General features: G+C 36.0%; 1 pseudogene; it reads right to left on the bottom strand.

The window, feature by feature from the left end:
• Window positions 1-7,885: 7,885 nt before the first annotated feature.
• LOC148873427 (cytochrome P450 86B1 pseudogene) lies at window positions 7,886-9,037 on the bottom strand (annotated as a pseudogene).
• Between the last annotated feature and the right edge of the window lie 6,664 nt (window positions 9,038-15,701).

Here is a 15,701-nt window from a genome sequence, read left to right as displayed (position 1 = left end):
TATTTCTCATATAAATAAGACAATCAACATTTTAGCTATAAAATTCCATTATTAAAAAGGTATTTTTGTCCCATTAAAGTGTTGACAACTTTCTCCCTAAGTGAGAAAGTTATTTATCCACCTAGGAGATGGGCATGCTTAGGAAAATAAAATTTCCCTAATCCTCCCCACATAAATCTAAAAAAGGAAAATGGGATTCTTGGTCAATGGGAACCAAAATCTCATTCACCAACTTTCTCCCATTCTCAGAATCCGAAAAAAAAACGCCCCCAAGAGTTTATAAATCTATTCTTTGACCAGGGTTTTCTGGATCTATTGGATGGAACCCTCAAGTTGTGGTCCTTGGTTATTAAGAAAACTTTGAGCTCCCGATATATCATCTGATCTATGAAACCAGAAGCTGCTTCCTGAATTAGAAATTCTTCCAGTGGGGTTCGGTGGATTGTGTCTTTTCCATAAATGGTTTGGTTTGGTGAGATATAGCTGTTGAGTGTTTAGAGTTTTTTTTCTTTTTCTTTCTCCCAGCTAGTGCGGTCCCCAAAATATAAATTTCTAACTAGTTGAATTTATGTATTTTGGATGAAATAGTACTGAGTCTTAGTAATACTATTGCACGTAAGTTGTATGTGTTATCCTATGTAACAGTTACATATAACATGTAAATTAAGTTTTATAGGTGCAAGTGTGCAATATCATTTATGGGCCCTATATGTGCAAGATTTACATATATAGGTACAGTGCACTTCCATTACCTGTACGGCTGAATCATTAAATTAGTAAACCCTATTTCTTGGACGCGTGGAAGAAGAGGGGTACAAATGAAAATGTCATGCGCTCCCAAGAGGCTTTTGTCAATGTGGGGTTCGAACAGATTGATCCAATAGTTCCAAGCAATTGAATCACATGGGGCTTGCATATAAAAATTGGTTTATTGTTATTTCTAAAAAAGATAAGGTTTTAAAAATCGACCCTGAAATGAAATCATTGTGGTCATCGGTTTTTAGATCAGTGGTTCAATTGTCCAGGTTGAATGGTTCGAACAATTTATATTATTAGGGCTTATATTATTAGGGCAAATATTGGTATTACCCTTTTAGACTTTTAATTTTTATGAGAAAGAGGTTGTGGTTATTGGATAAGAAAAAAAAAGAATAAGAAAAGAAGGAAAGAAAGAAAGAAAGAAATGAAGAAGAAAAAAGAAAAAAAAGAAGGAAATAAAGGAGAAAAAGGAAAGAAAGGAAATGAATGAAGGAGGGAAGAAGGAAGAGGAGGAGGAGGATTCAATCTTCATTGGCAATGATGATGGCGACAGCGACACAAAAACAATAGAAACATAGGTCTCAGATCTGATTTCTGATTTCTCTCCAGTCTCCAACCTCTGCAATCTTCTTCTTCTACTTCTCTCTGTTGTACCTGGATCTTAGATCTGAGATCGTTCCTGCCTCATGTCTAAGATGTTTTTCTCTTTTTCTTCTTACTTGCAAACCACTGTCTGGGTTGAACGGATTGACGGTTTAACTGCACAGGTCAATGGTTCTTTGACCAAGTCAATGGGTTTTGGCCCACGAATGGTTTAAGGTTAAAGATGTACAATGATTAATTTATATAAAAAAAATTACATTAATGAAGGGATAATATTATTCCATCATGTATTAACAATTTTTTGATGCATATGACTATATAATTTATCCAAATGTAAGGAAAGTATTATTAGTGAAAAGCAAACCTGAATTTATTTTTTGTAACACCTACCAACTTATTTAGCTGAGATTTACCCTACTCAAATTATGATATAATCACTCTTTAAGATTTGGGCTTTAATTATCAATCCAATTTAACTATTATTGGCTAAACGTGGATGGAGGTTGGGGTGGTCGAAGAATATTTATAGAGTGAACTTCTATCCAACCTCTTCGACTCAATAGATTTCATAAATGCTATGGAGTAATGGACCATTGACTCTTAACTAGAATAGAGTTCATAAATGCTCATATTTGATTATGCCAAACTAGTTCATAAATACTCTTAACTATTTAAGCCAAACTAACAAGTCAAAAGCTCATGTTGATTATGTCAAGAAGAAATCCTAGTTTGACTTTGTTTCATCTTCTTAAATGCCAATAGTGTACTACAAAATGGGAGCGATAGAACCCCTTGTAGAGCAGTCAATTGTTGTTTAAATTGAACAATATTGGTTTGATTTTATCTCGTATCTAGGGTCAACTTAAATTGAACAGTATTGATTAGACGTATATGGAAGTCAAAGTGGATTGGATAAAAACGTATATAAATAATTGGCCAAGTGTCCAATAATGTCATTAAAATAATTTCTGCCTTTCAGTCCCATAAGAAGTAAATATATTTATGTTATACAACAATAAAATACTTTTATAAAATAATTAATTAAGTTCTGCTCTTGAGCATTGGGATGTGGTAAACAAAAGTGTAGCAAAAAGTGTTTGAATTGTTTGGTAAGTGTTTTTTTTTTAATATAATTTAAAATCAAAACACCTTATTTATAGTTTTAAGCGAAAAAAACAAAACACAAAGATAAAATTGGGGTTTTATGCTCTGGGTATTTAAAAATTTTACGGAGAAGTACAGATACACACGATGTAGAATTCTAAATTCCAGATCCCCTACTACTAGCCCTCTCCCTCCCTATAAACCACATCCTACCCGTGAATTTGACATCAATTCACGGTCAGGATGCATTCCCCCTGTACTTTGGGGCTATAAAATTCTGATCTGGGCTGATTAGTCATTTTTCTAAAATTTTAAGGGGAATGATGGGAATTGGGAATTTAGAAATCTGCACTAGGTCTATTCGTATTTTTTTGAATTTAGGGAGAATAACAGTTCAATTCAGGATCAGAAATTTAAGGCCCAAAATACAATTAGGGTATGTATCAGCTTGAAATTGATACTAATTCATGGATGGATATTAATATATAAAGTGAGGGTTTTTAATATTTTGAATGTTTATAAATTTACAGTAGAATTCAGAAATCTACATCGGGTCTATCCATACTTTTCCGAATTTATTTAAAAACACAAATCCTTAAAGCTTATCAACCTTATAATTTCATGAACAAACGAAATAATGTTACTACAATGGGTGTGTTGATATTGTCAATTGTAGATTCCACTTATATATTGATTGATGCCTGACCTACTTATGTGGCCATTGCAGTAGTTGATGAAATGGTCACTCGGCAACACATTATGAAAACTACTGCAATGGCCACATAAGTAGGTCAGGCATTCTTATACCATGTGAAACCAGGTTTGACCTTTCTCTCTAATAGCATGTAAAATATCAAAGAAGACTGAAAATAAAGCATTAATTAAATATGAAGAGCACATCGATATATATATTTATAGATTGAGAAATCCCGATCCAACTTAAATTCTATCTTCCTTGTCTTTATTTTCTCATCTTTATAACCCACTGTAGTCTTTATTAGTCCTTGTTGTCACATTTTCGCATTGGCCTGATGTGGCCTCTATCCGTACAAGAAGCCAGCTCATAGAAGCCTTTTATAGTTTTATATAACCAAGTTAGTGGTGGCTCGTGTGATGTACAGAATTTATTAAGAGAAAGTTAAATAATAAAAATGGTTATACACAAAAATACCCTTTAGTTTTATGGATTTTTTAAAATCTACCTTATAGTTAGTATTTTACTAAAACACCACTTATAATTTGCAATGGATTTAATCAATCTTCCATTAGATGACAGTGGAAAATGACAGTATTGACCCTAATGTTTATTTAAATAAATTTAATCGAAAGAAAATAAAAATAAAAATATCATTTTTGCCCTTAATAAGACATAAACAACCACTCTATTAGCTACATCTGTTCAATTTTGTTTTTTATACAAAAAAAGTGTTAGGGGTATTTTTGGAATAAAAAATCATGGGCTAAGGGCAAAACAAACACTCCTTAATGAAATTGTGGGCCTAAGGCCCCGACCTCGATTCTAAAATTAACCCCCATCCTTGATCACTGACGGGGATGGTTTTCCCATGGGGACCCGAATCCCCAAAATGTTTTCAGATAATAGTATTTTTTATAATAAATAAAAATTTTAAATTATAAATAATGTTTTAAATATGTTTTGATATATAGAAAATAGACAAGGCCTTTCATTAGCCTATTCCAATAAATCCCATAGAGGCTCTCTCTCTCTACGAAACAGCAAGACCGTTGACATACAACTTTTGATCAAATATTGAGTGGATTATTATGATAAGAATGAGAGAGTAGACTGTAGAGCGTAGGAAGTAGGGGTGGCAATTTTTCACCCAACCTGCTGAATCCACCCAACCCACCTAGTATCTAATCCACCCATTTACTTGGCAGGTTGGAAATGGGTTGATCACCTAATGGGTCAATTTAAATGGGTTGAGTTGGATTGGGTTGTGGATAACCATTGGGTTAACCATTACATATATAAGTATTAATTCCTTAGTCATTTTTTATAATTTTCTTAATTTGAATGAAATAATTTATAATTAATGCATTAATTTTCTATTAATTATTAACTGAAATTAGTTTTGTCTCAAATCAACACACGTCACCCAAATTGACATAATCCAAATCAACTTGATCCAAGTCCAGACCAGCTCAACTTGGTCTAAATATGAACAGACCTGATCACTTCGGTTCGATTCATTTGGGTCAATCAACCCAGTCCGAACCCGACCTGACCTAGGACAAGTTGATTCGGGTTTACCCAAATCCAAAATGAGTCCATGTGGATGGTTCAGCCTGACCCAAATCCAAAATGAGTTCAGGTGGATGGTTCGGCCCGACCCAAAATCCACTCCACTTGCTTTGCCATGTTTGGATCACCTGGTTGGTCTGTATCCGCACAACCCAACCGAATCCGGTTCGGTCCGACTTACTTATCTTGACCCACTTTGGGCCAGTCGATTTAGTACCAAACTCATGCACAAACCTGATATGGGCCAATCCAAGTCAAATTTCCATTGACTGGAACGGTCCGGTTTGGTCTGATCGGACTGGTCCAAATCTAAATGGTTCATCCACCCTTGATATGATTATCTCCAAGACAATCCAATTAGATAGTTCAATTTGGTCTGACCAGTTTGAACCTATGTGATTCGGTCTAACCTGAAACCCAGACATAGTCAAATGGCTTCGCCATTTGTGTAAAAATAAAATGCATCTAATGTGATTTGAACCTCCACCAACCTATAACCAACTTATTTATTGAATAAGGGTTAGGTTTTTGTTTTAACTACATAAATATAAGATTAATGGGTTTGGGCGGGTTGAATTGGGTTAAAACGGGTTTGGATTGAACCGAACCCATTTAATTTTATATAACTGAATCATTAATGGGCTGAAAGATTAGATAAGTTGAGTTGAACTCAACCCAAACCCAGCCAAACCCAACTCGCCCAGTTGCCACCACTAGTAGGAAGATAGAACTGTTGAGATTTCTCAATTGATAAATATTAATGTATTTTTCATATTCAATAAATGCAATATTTTCAATATGGGAAGTTGGTGATTTTATGGAATGAATACAAGAAATGAATTGCTCGAACTATTTACACAGTTTGACTTATTCACAATAGGAAAGCTACCTTTAATCCATTGGTGTTGCAAATTGAGAAATGAATATTCGCTAAAATTTCGTTGGATAAGAATACTTACCAGTTGGTCCTCCATATGCAGCACATGTGTGGGGGCTCATTAAATTTTTTTTTTAATATGAATTCATTTCTAACAGTCTTGTTATTAATACATTGTTTTCTTTTTGTTAAATGAAGATTGTCCGATTTGAATCGAGGTATATTTAAATTTGATTCAATAAAAAATTCATATGATTCAAATTTAAATTTGAATTCGTCGGATTCCCTAATCCCTTATTCGAATTCGGATTAGGTCAATTTACCAGATATTCGATAAAGATTCCATTCAATTTGATTGAAAAATTTCAAACAAATATCCGATAATCTGATTCGAACCGATCCAATAAAAATTAACATGTAATTCAGCAATATGCTCTGGTACAAATTTACTAATCTTTATGATCACAAATACAAATTAATAATTAAACAAAAAAACAGACACATAAATGAATATTACTACCAATATGATCTAATGCAAATTTTAACCTGTAATTTTCATGGTGCATGACAAATTAGTTATCACAATTCTGATCCGGTACAAATTCTAACCTGTAATTTTATGATCACTGATTATCCAGCTAGCCTGTAATCTGTATGATCAATGGATCATTTTCATAAATGATTACCATGGGCACTTAATTAATATTATCCACTTATCTAACTTGTAATCTGTATGAAGTACAACTGATCAAAACCACAAATGAATAGAACTATCACCATGGACACAACTGATTATCCAAATCAAACATTAATTAATTAAGTTCATCGAGTGTAAAGTTAATTATTACAAACCAACATTATCAAAGTTTAAGTTTAATTGTTCAAAAGTTCCAAATGATCAATATAAATATCAAACTTCAAGTTAAACTGTTCAATAGATTAAGGACTATTCCTAGAAATTTTTCATCCACTAAATTCCAATCAGCAATGATCATCCATCTCAATGAATTCCTACAACCAAAAAAGAAAAGAATTTCTTGGCTTAGAATTCAAATAAAAGTAAATAAAAATAAAAATAAGTTAATAAAGCTAAACTTATATACCAAATCAATAAATTAAGGACTACTTCTGCCTCATCAACATCTAAAACAAATAAACAAAAAACATTAATAATATGATAGTGCAATAAAAATGTAAATAAAATCTTTAATTTCTTTAAATGAACTTACTGGTTTTATCAAAAGGTTCTAATCAACTTTGTACACATCAGAGACTACAACTTTTTTGGTCGTAAGTGTGTGTGATATTTATGAATGACAACGAAAAGTTTTTTTCCTTAGTTCTAGAGTTCAAGCTTCCCTTGGATACTATTCAGTTAGTACTTGGTAATTTGCATGTAGAATTGAATAATGGTACCCTAAGGGCGCAAGGAAATTTCACAGCCCTAAGAACCGTTACTCAGTTAGGTCTCTCTCTCTTACATTGTGCCTGCCAAGTGCCAGCTGCAATGGCTGGTTGGTAAGGTCTCTTGCACCTCCAATGTGAGTCCCTTACAAATGGATTAAGTTCAATTAATCCAATCCAATGAATAATTTGGATTATTTTGGACCGTTCTAATTTAATATTTGGACTGTCCAATTTTTTTAAATTCATTTTAGTTTAGATTGGTTTCAACCCAAATTCGGTCCATTCACACTTATATTCTTATCTTATATCAATGGACTAGATATTATCTTAATCCAACCAATTCCAATATAAATTTATTATGAACAGACCAGATCCGTTCCAATCTAATTAATATTATGGCTTGTCTGTCCAATCCGTCTAAATTGATTTTAGAAAGCAGTCCATATACCCAAAATATTAAAAACAGAAAAAGGACAAAAAGAAATTAAAAAATAAAGGAAAAAGGAAAGAAGATAAAAAAAGGGATATATAAACAGCTGATATAGATTATTAGACAAGTTTGAAGCAAAACGACAAAGGAACATGGATACTTCTTACTTTGACAAGTCTATTATTTGAAGGCATCTAAACCTTTAAAGACAAAAGATAAATGACATAGAGCCACAGATAGATCAACGAGGGAGAAAATCTACAATAAATTTTGAAGCAAACTGACTACATACCAAACGAAACAAATAGACCCCCTTATCTAGTCTATGTTTACCATGCATAGAGTACTGAACATTGAACTAGAGAGAGCATATGTGGATATATATTCTTTGGATTTGACGATCGAGCGACGAAGCTAAGTACCAACATCCTCTAATTAATTAAGCTACCCTGTGTTTGATCTTCACCATCAGGCCATTCTTGAGTTGAAGGATTGTTGATGGTTTTGGGGAGGCAGATTGACCATCAAGCACTTCGACATGGAAATTGAAAAGAATGGCAGCTGCAGCCAACTTCATCTGCGTGATAGCCATGTCCTTGCCAATGCAAGTTCTTGGTCCGATATTGAACACAAAATACTTGAATTTGGATTCAGACAATGACTTCCCGTCATCACCAAACCATCTCTCCGGCTTGAATTCCAGACAATCTTCCCCCCATATCGATTGCATCCTTCCCATTGCATAAATGGAGAAGGTGATCTGCATTCCAGGCCGAACAACATTACCATCAGGAAGCACATCTTCCTTCAGCACCCCTTTGCGGTTCAGAGGAACTGGAGGATACAGCCTCATGGATTCATACAATGCTGCCTGCAAATACACCAGCGACCTCAAATCTTCTAATCTGTATACCCATGGCTCGTTGGGTTTCATCAAACGGCTACTGTCGGCCACATTCTTTGCATGCAGAATCCTCAGTTCTTCCATGATTTTCTTCTCCACTCGTGGGTTCTTTGAAATCAGCCAGAAGAACATAGTAAGGCCCGACGCAACTGTATCGCGTCCGGCGAAGATGAAGTTTAAGACTGTGTCTCTGAGGAACTTATCACCGTTTAGTGACATATCGTTCCTATCTTCATGAAACTTCATGTAAGTTGCTAGAAGATCATTTGCTTCCACTCCTCTGAGCAGATCTTCTCTCTTTGATGAAATGTAATGCGCCATGTATTGGTCCAGAGTTTTGGATATTCTAGCCACTTCCCTCTCTCTTCCCATCCTCAACGAACGCAAAAGCTTCCACCATCTTCTGGGCATCACGTTCCTGAAGAAGATGACTTCTCTTGCGTCGTCAATGGCTTGGGAAAACTCATTGGATGAAAGGCTTGGAGAAAGAGATCCAGGGATTTCTCCCAGGATGATAGCGCAACTGCTGTCGAACGAGTACCTCAGAAGTACATCTTGCAAATCTATGGTACAGACTTGTGCTTGGAGGTGCTTCAGCAAGGGGACGAGCTTATCCTCCACCACCTTCTGGCTCATGGTGGCGATGGAGCTCCTGAAATCCTTGGCCCCAAATGCCTTGTTCGCCATTTTTCGTTGCTGATGCCATGAATCAGAGTCCACACTGAAAATCCCCTGCCCAAGTACTTCCAAGGTTTCTAAGTACTCTGGACCCTTGGGGAAGTTGGAGAAGTTGGTCTTGAGGATGTACTCAACGTTGCGGGGATCGCAAGTGAGTAGCAGCTCTTGACGCCCCAGAAGGGGTCCTCTGAATAAGTAGGAGGTGCCAATGGTGGATAGCTCGGCGGACCACTCATGCAAGCGGTAAACATTCTTGAGAAGATAGGGGAGTCCGCCCACGATGGGCCAGTTTGCTATGATCTGGGTTTTGTAAGTCAGGTAGCACCGAAGAGAGAGGTACCCAAGAAATGATGCCAGACAGACTTCTGGCCATCTCTTGGAAAGGTGTTCCAGATAGGCTAGAATGAATGAAAAGATCATTTCTGTTTTGGGGATGGATGGGTTTATGGCTTCTCTCTGAGGTCTGAGCTGATGCTGATGATGATGGTTATTGTGAGCTATATGACGAAGTTATATATATTTATAGTAGTCTGTCAGTGCCTATTTGCTCAACTCAAGTTAACGGGCCAATTTGACGTGATCAAGTTGCTTCAGATCAGTCTCTTTTCCACAGTTAAATCATTAATGTGACATTATTATAAGCAATTAGGACTTGGTTTTATAAGTACAGACTGCCATTACTTGTATATTACTAATAAGCTGGTATATTACTAATAAAGATGACATTATTATAACTCGATCAGCCATTACTTGTATGGATATTTTATAAGTACAGACTGCCACCCTGTATTTTGGGGCCACCCTGAATAAGCAATTAGGACTTGGTTTGAGGCATTGATTTGAAACTTTGGTGGCACGTATGACTCTCATAAATAGATGCAAAGTCAAACAAACAAGTTCCATTAATTTCATTGTTCTCAGGGAGACAAAAATCTTCAAATGCAAGGTAAGGTACTCCACTCTATCCATCAATTGTCTCATTCTTCTTCTTGCAGGAATGAATGAGAGCTTCTCTGGTGGCTACTTCTCTGCAGCTATATATGTTAATAGTAGTCATCCCAAATTATTTTCGGACTGTTCCTTGAATCTGACCAAGGGAATTTCTTGGAACGCAACCTCCGGCGCTGCTTCTTCGCCGCGAGGGCCTACAAATTAAAGCGTGAAAATTTATTTTCAAGATTTGTTGGAAAAAGTCTGAACTTTTGGGCCTAATCGAAAATCTAAGCCCAACCCATATGAAATTACAAGTTAAATTTAAATCAGTTCACGTTCAAGTTAGACCTGCCCAAGTTGCATTCGGGGAGAATTGGTCAACTGCATTAATTCCTAATCACACATCTCAAATCTCTATAATTGGGATTGCATAGATGGGATGCATTATCTTTTCCCTAGTGCACAAGGGGGGAGAAACTTATGCAGCAAAGGTTTCCTCTTTCATCTTTATCCAATGTAACAAGAATATTAAAGAATGTGTAAGCTTCATGGCGATATGGTCAGTTCATTTGCATTTACTCCCAACCACGCATCTCATCCTATTGGGAAGTCATAGGAATAGGAATGACCATTATCCTTTCCATAATACATAGTGCACAAATAAGGGAGAAACCTATTCGATAATTTTAGGATCCATTTCAATGCCCATGAAATTTTTTAGGTATAACTTCGAAGAAATTGGTGCAATTTTTCTTAAGTTTTTTCGATATGTTCTGAAGGACTACACAACTGGGCGGAGGAGTCCATCTCCCAATCCATAACCCCCAATCAAGGTGCAGGCGGGGTTTGATCCCAAACTTCCACTACAACCAACAGGAGACCTTACCAACCAGTTGATTGGCATTTTGTTGTAATTTTTCATTAGTTGTTTCACCCAGTGGTCTCTCTTTTATGAAAGACATTTTCCCCTAATTTGGCTTATATGACGGCCATAATAATTTTTAAATTAGATTTAGATTTGCATATTTTCCTCTAACTCATAAATAAGGAGACCCCTCTAGTTCTAGGTTTTTAAGGGTAAAACTGTAAAAGGGATGAAATGGTACAAATCTTATGGTGGGGTTACCTTAAATATAAAAGATAAAAAATTTATTAAAACAAAAGAAATATACATCATAAAAGAACAGCCAACAAAAATCTGTGCGGCTCTTCAGCCCCACTTTGAAAAAGATCAAAAAAAAAAAAGAGAAGAAGAACTTGATCAACAATTATACACAACCGAGCAACATCTTTCAACCCCAAATAAAGTCTACCAACACTTACCAGTTATCCACTCCAACCAAAGCGACACCCCAAGCTTTCTATATAGCTCTATCAATTTCTTGCACACCTTCCTCTGCCCCTACCTCTATTGTACTCAGATTGGCCGCTACTCCTCACTCTGAAAGAGGTCACAACATCTTTATACAGTGAGGATACTTTCTTGGACTAGGCAGTTGGAACCAAACGTAAGGACCTCCTTAGAACTCTCTTTCAGAATCTCCTCCATTACATCACTATACTTGACACATACATCTCTTTAGAAGCTTTCACTTCTCACCCCTTTTCCTCCTCGACCTCCCCCGCATTCTTTCTCCCCACCCTCAAAGAATAGGTTAAGCTAGGGGTGCTCGTGGTTGACCGGTTTGGTTAATCATCAGTTCGGTTTGTCAGTTTTTTTATTTTTTTATTATTTACTATATTTATTATAGAAAATTATATAAATATATAATAAAATACTAAATATATATAATACTATATTTTAAATAATAAATAATATATTATATATTATATATAATGCATATTTATTAATTTATAATTTATAGAAAATATCTAATATATATACTATATATAAATATATGCATACCGGTCGATTTGTTTCATTGCCAGTTTTCTATTTTGGTTAACTGAAACTGAACCGGTACCTTCGATTTTTTTTAAATATTGAACCGAAATCGAATCAACCAATTTGGTTAACTGAATTTTTGGTTCGGTTTTTTTGCTCACCCCTAGGTTAAGCTACCTAAATAGCTTTCTTCGCTTTGCTATCCAATAGCTCAGTCCAAGGTTTTAAAAACCAACCCAGAACCATTTGGGCCACCAGTTTTAGGGTCAATGATTCAATCATCTGATTCAAACGAATGGCCTGTTCTAACTTGAAAAAATAAATAATAATTAAAAAATGGCAAAAAACCGTTGAATGAGTCAAATGAGTGAATTATTCGACCGCTCGGATCAGCAGCTTATTGATCAAAAATGGTTTTTGGCTGAAGGCTGGATTTAGAGTAAAACAGAGCTGATTGCCTAGACGATTCCGAGGCCAAATAGTCTAACCATCCAAGTCAACAAGGGTCTAACCATCCAAATAGTCTGATATGTATGGTTATAGAAATCATTATACTTGGTTTTCCTATATATATATATGAAAAAATTACAACATGAGAATTCAAATATATTATACTCGTTTTTTTATAGAAATCATTATAGTGGTAATAAAAACTATGGTTAACATATATTTTTAGAACTGTGCAATTTTATACAATTCCTAATAAACTTGATACAAGATAAAACATTACACAAATCCCATTCTTTTTTCTACAAATCCTAATAAACTTATTAAAAAATATGAAATCATATTACAAGATTATTAAATCTGACACTTTTTTCACGACACAGCATGATCATACAAAATCTACAATTATTATAAAAAATCTGAGAAATAAACTGCGGTTTGAATGATACAAACTACGATTCAAAACCTATCATTATTTATACAAAATTGACACAAATTAATTATAAGTTTGCTAATCTATGTATAGAGTTGAAGAACTAACCATAAACGCTAAACAAGAATACATTGGAGAACAGTTTGGGGCGATAGCTATCTATTAATAATAGAGTACTAAGGAACCATTTACTGTTGGTTATCTACTAATTAACAACGTTGCCATTACCAGTGTTGTGCTTACTTCAATCGCCTTCTTTTCCTCCAAAGACCAACGGTAGCAATACTTCTCTTGTGAGTGAAGATTAAGGCAATTAATTGCACATTATATATGGAATTAATCCTACATCAACAAACAACAATAGAAAGAAACAAACAAGAAAACAGAAAAAACCAAGTAACCGAAGAAAGAAAACTTTCCAACCAACATTTTAGTTTGACTACAACTCTTTTTTTTTTTTTTTTTTTGTGGAGAAACAACTTACATCAACAAACAGCAACAGAAAGAAACAAACAAGAAAACAGAAAAAGCCAAGTACCCGAAGAAGAAGCTAGAAAACTTTCCAACCAAAAAGGAGGGGAGTTCCATCCTGCACTCAGACCCCTTTTACCTTTTGCAGCTAGAACATGGGCTGCCTGAACCATTTCACGGCTAACATGGAAGAACTTTGAATCCGGGCCTATCAGAGCAAACATATCTTGTAATAAAGGCCACAGCACCTGCGGGCACTCGAAAGATCTTTCATTAATAATCTTAACAACAGTACTAGAGTCAGATTCAAACCACACAGCATAGAGTTCAGCAAATTTAGCTGACACAGCCCTACAAGGTCCACACCTTACTGCCAAAAAAGAGTCCGAGCTAGAAAGTAACAGGAAACCATAACCACTAGAACCAGTGTTGGGAAGAAACTAAGTTTATCCACAAACTATTTCTCTCCCAAAAATAAAAACTTGTAGATATTCAGCTATCACAATTCCAAACAAGATATCAACAAAAACAATTATAAGCCAAACAAAGAGAGACACACACGATATTTAACGTGGAAACCCCTCCAATGTGAAGGGTAAAAACCACGGGTCCAAGGAAACCCAACCAAAAATCTCCACTAATAATTTGAGGTAACAATTACAACAACTCAAACACCACAATATGCTTACAAACTTAGAGCAAATACAGATTCTCAAACATACAAACGGGAATACCAAAAGCGGTGAAAATAACAGTCAGAAAAACTCACAAACGCGGCTACTGTTCAGGCCACAACATGGAGACCTTCACTACACCAAATCAGATCTCCACCGTTCCGATCGTAGGTCTATGAGTTTCGAACAATCCCACCAAATTTCAGCCAAATCTAACCACAAATGACCCTTGATCAGAATAATTGATGAAGACTGCCGCGAAATATTTTTTTTCCCAAACAACTACGAGTTTCTTCTGTTCGACCTCAAATAACTGGCGATTCAGAGCTCCGATCAAAAATCCGACCGTTCAGAATGAATAAAAATGAGTTATCCACTTACTGTCCAAATTTCTGCTCGATCGGACGGTGGATCGGAAACTTCCGGCCGTTTGATGAACTCTATGCACTGAGAAATCTGTACAGTATTTCGATTTCTCTCTTTTCCTCTCTCTCTCTTCAACACGCCACGCGCAAAAGAAAATCTAACTCTAGTTTTTTTTTCTTTTTTTTTTGAAAAAAAAATAGTTGGCTGAAGGAGAGTGGGCTATAATATGGGTCAATATCCCATAATGGGCTGGGCCCAACAACCAGAACCAGAGAAACTACCATCTAAAGAAGCTTTGCAACAAGAGGCTGGCATCTGACCCACAGGTGTAGGATTCGGAGCAGCATTAATCTGAGAACAGTATTGATTCTGGATGGGAAGCTGTCTTCACTTCCTCCATCAGCCTCTTTGCACATATGATAGATAAAGATGCATTAGGCTTAATTATTAGACAGTTGTATGTCCTTAGCTCCAATCAGAATGATGTACATTATGAATTTATTGTAAATGAATAAAGTGCATATTTGATTCATGTTTTTGTAGTGTATTTCTATATAATACCTTTGAACTAGACACTTATGAGACTCGTGTTAGTTTAGAATGTTCACAACCGTTGGGTAAATCTGGAGAGATTTATCTAGCCAAGGCTAACATTTGTGTGCTGCCAAATATTGGGGTGGCCTGTCTAAACCGCTAGGGTGAAACCCGAAGCGCATGTAGTGTAGGATTAATTGAATCTTTGAACCATACCAGATTTTCAGTATTGCCTTGGACCTTCGAGATTGATGGGCAAAACTGAAAAGTTACACCTGACTCTTATACTCGATTATGATATTGCACTAGGTGTCGGATTGGGCTGTCCTTGATATGCCAATCAGTGAGATCCTTAGCGGGGGTCAAAACCTGGGTATGTTGGAACAGTCCGAGAATTCATCTGAGTGGGTGATCATAGTGACAGGATCAGCCCCTTTGTCAGACAAAGGTAACGATTGGGTATGCACTCTCTCTGATAGAAACCAAGACTATCGGCAGCCGATTTCAATCGTTGAGATTTGTTTTGCAAAATATATTTTATATGAGATATAAAAGTATATATATTACAGTTTCTAAACGTTTGCAAAATGTTTTAATTCCCGGGATGCATGTGAGTATAGGGTGCAACATTGTTCCTTGCAGCCAAGGGAGATGTCCTCTCTTGTCGGGCAATGTTTGATCATTATGGGCTGAGAGGTTAAGTGTAAGACCATTGAGGGTAATACCTGATGGGCTAATCTTGCATCTGCCCACAATCCCTGGGTGTTACAAGGTGGTTTGGCCCAGGGACCACTTAGGGTAAGTGTTGGGCCCATAGAGCCAATGTGATGGGTTTCAGGGGATGCACTGCCCATAACAGTGTATTCGGCCAGGCTTTGTAAGAAAGGCTAGGCTGAACCCATGTGGCTGATGTGTAGATCAATGTTTGGG

The sequence above is a fragment of the Nelumbo lutea genome, chromosome 1 (genome assembly GCF_056320005.1).
Source record: "Nelumbo lutea isolate HS-2025 chromosome 1, American lotus-T2T, whole genome shotgun sequence".
NCBI lineage: Eukaryota > Viridiplantae > Streptophyta > Magnoliopsida > Proteales > Nelumbonaceae > Nelumbo > Nelumbo lutea.
This window is presented reverse-complemented; position numbering and strand designations above follow the sequence as displayed.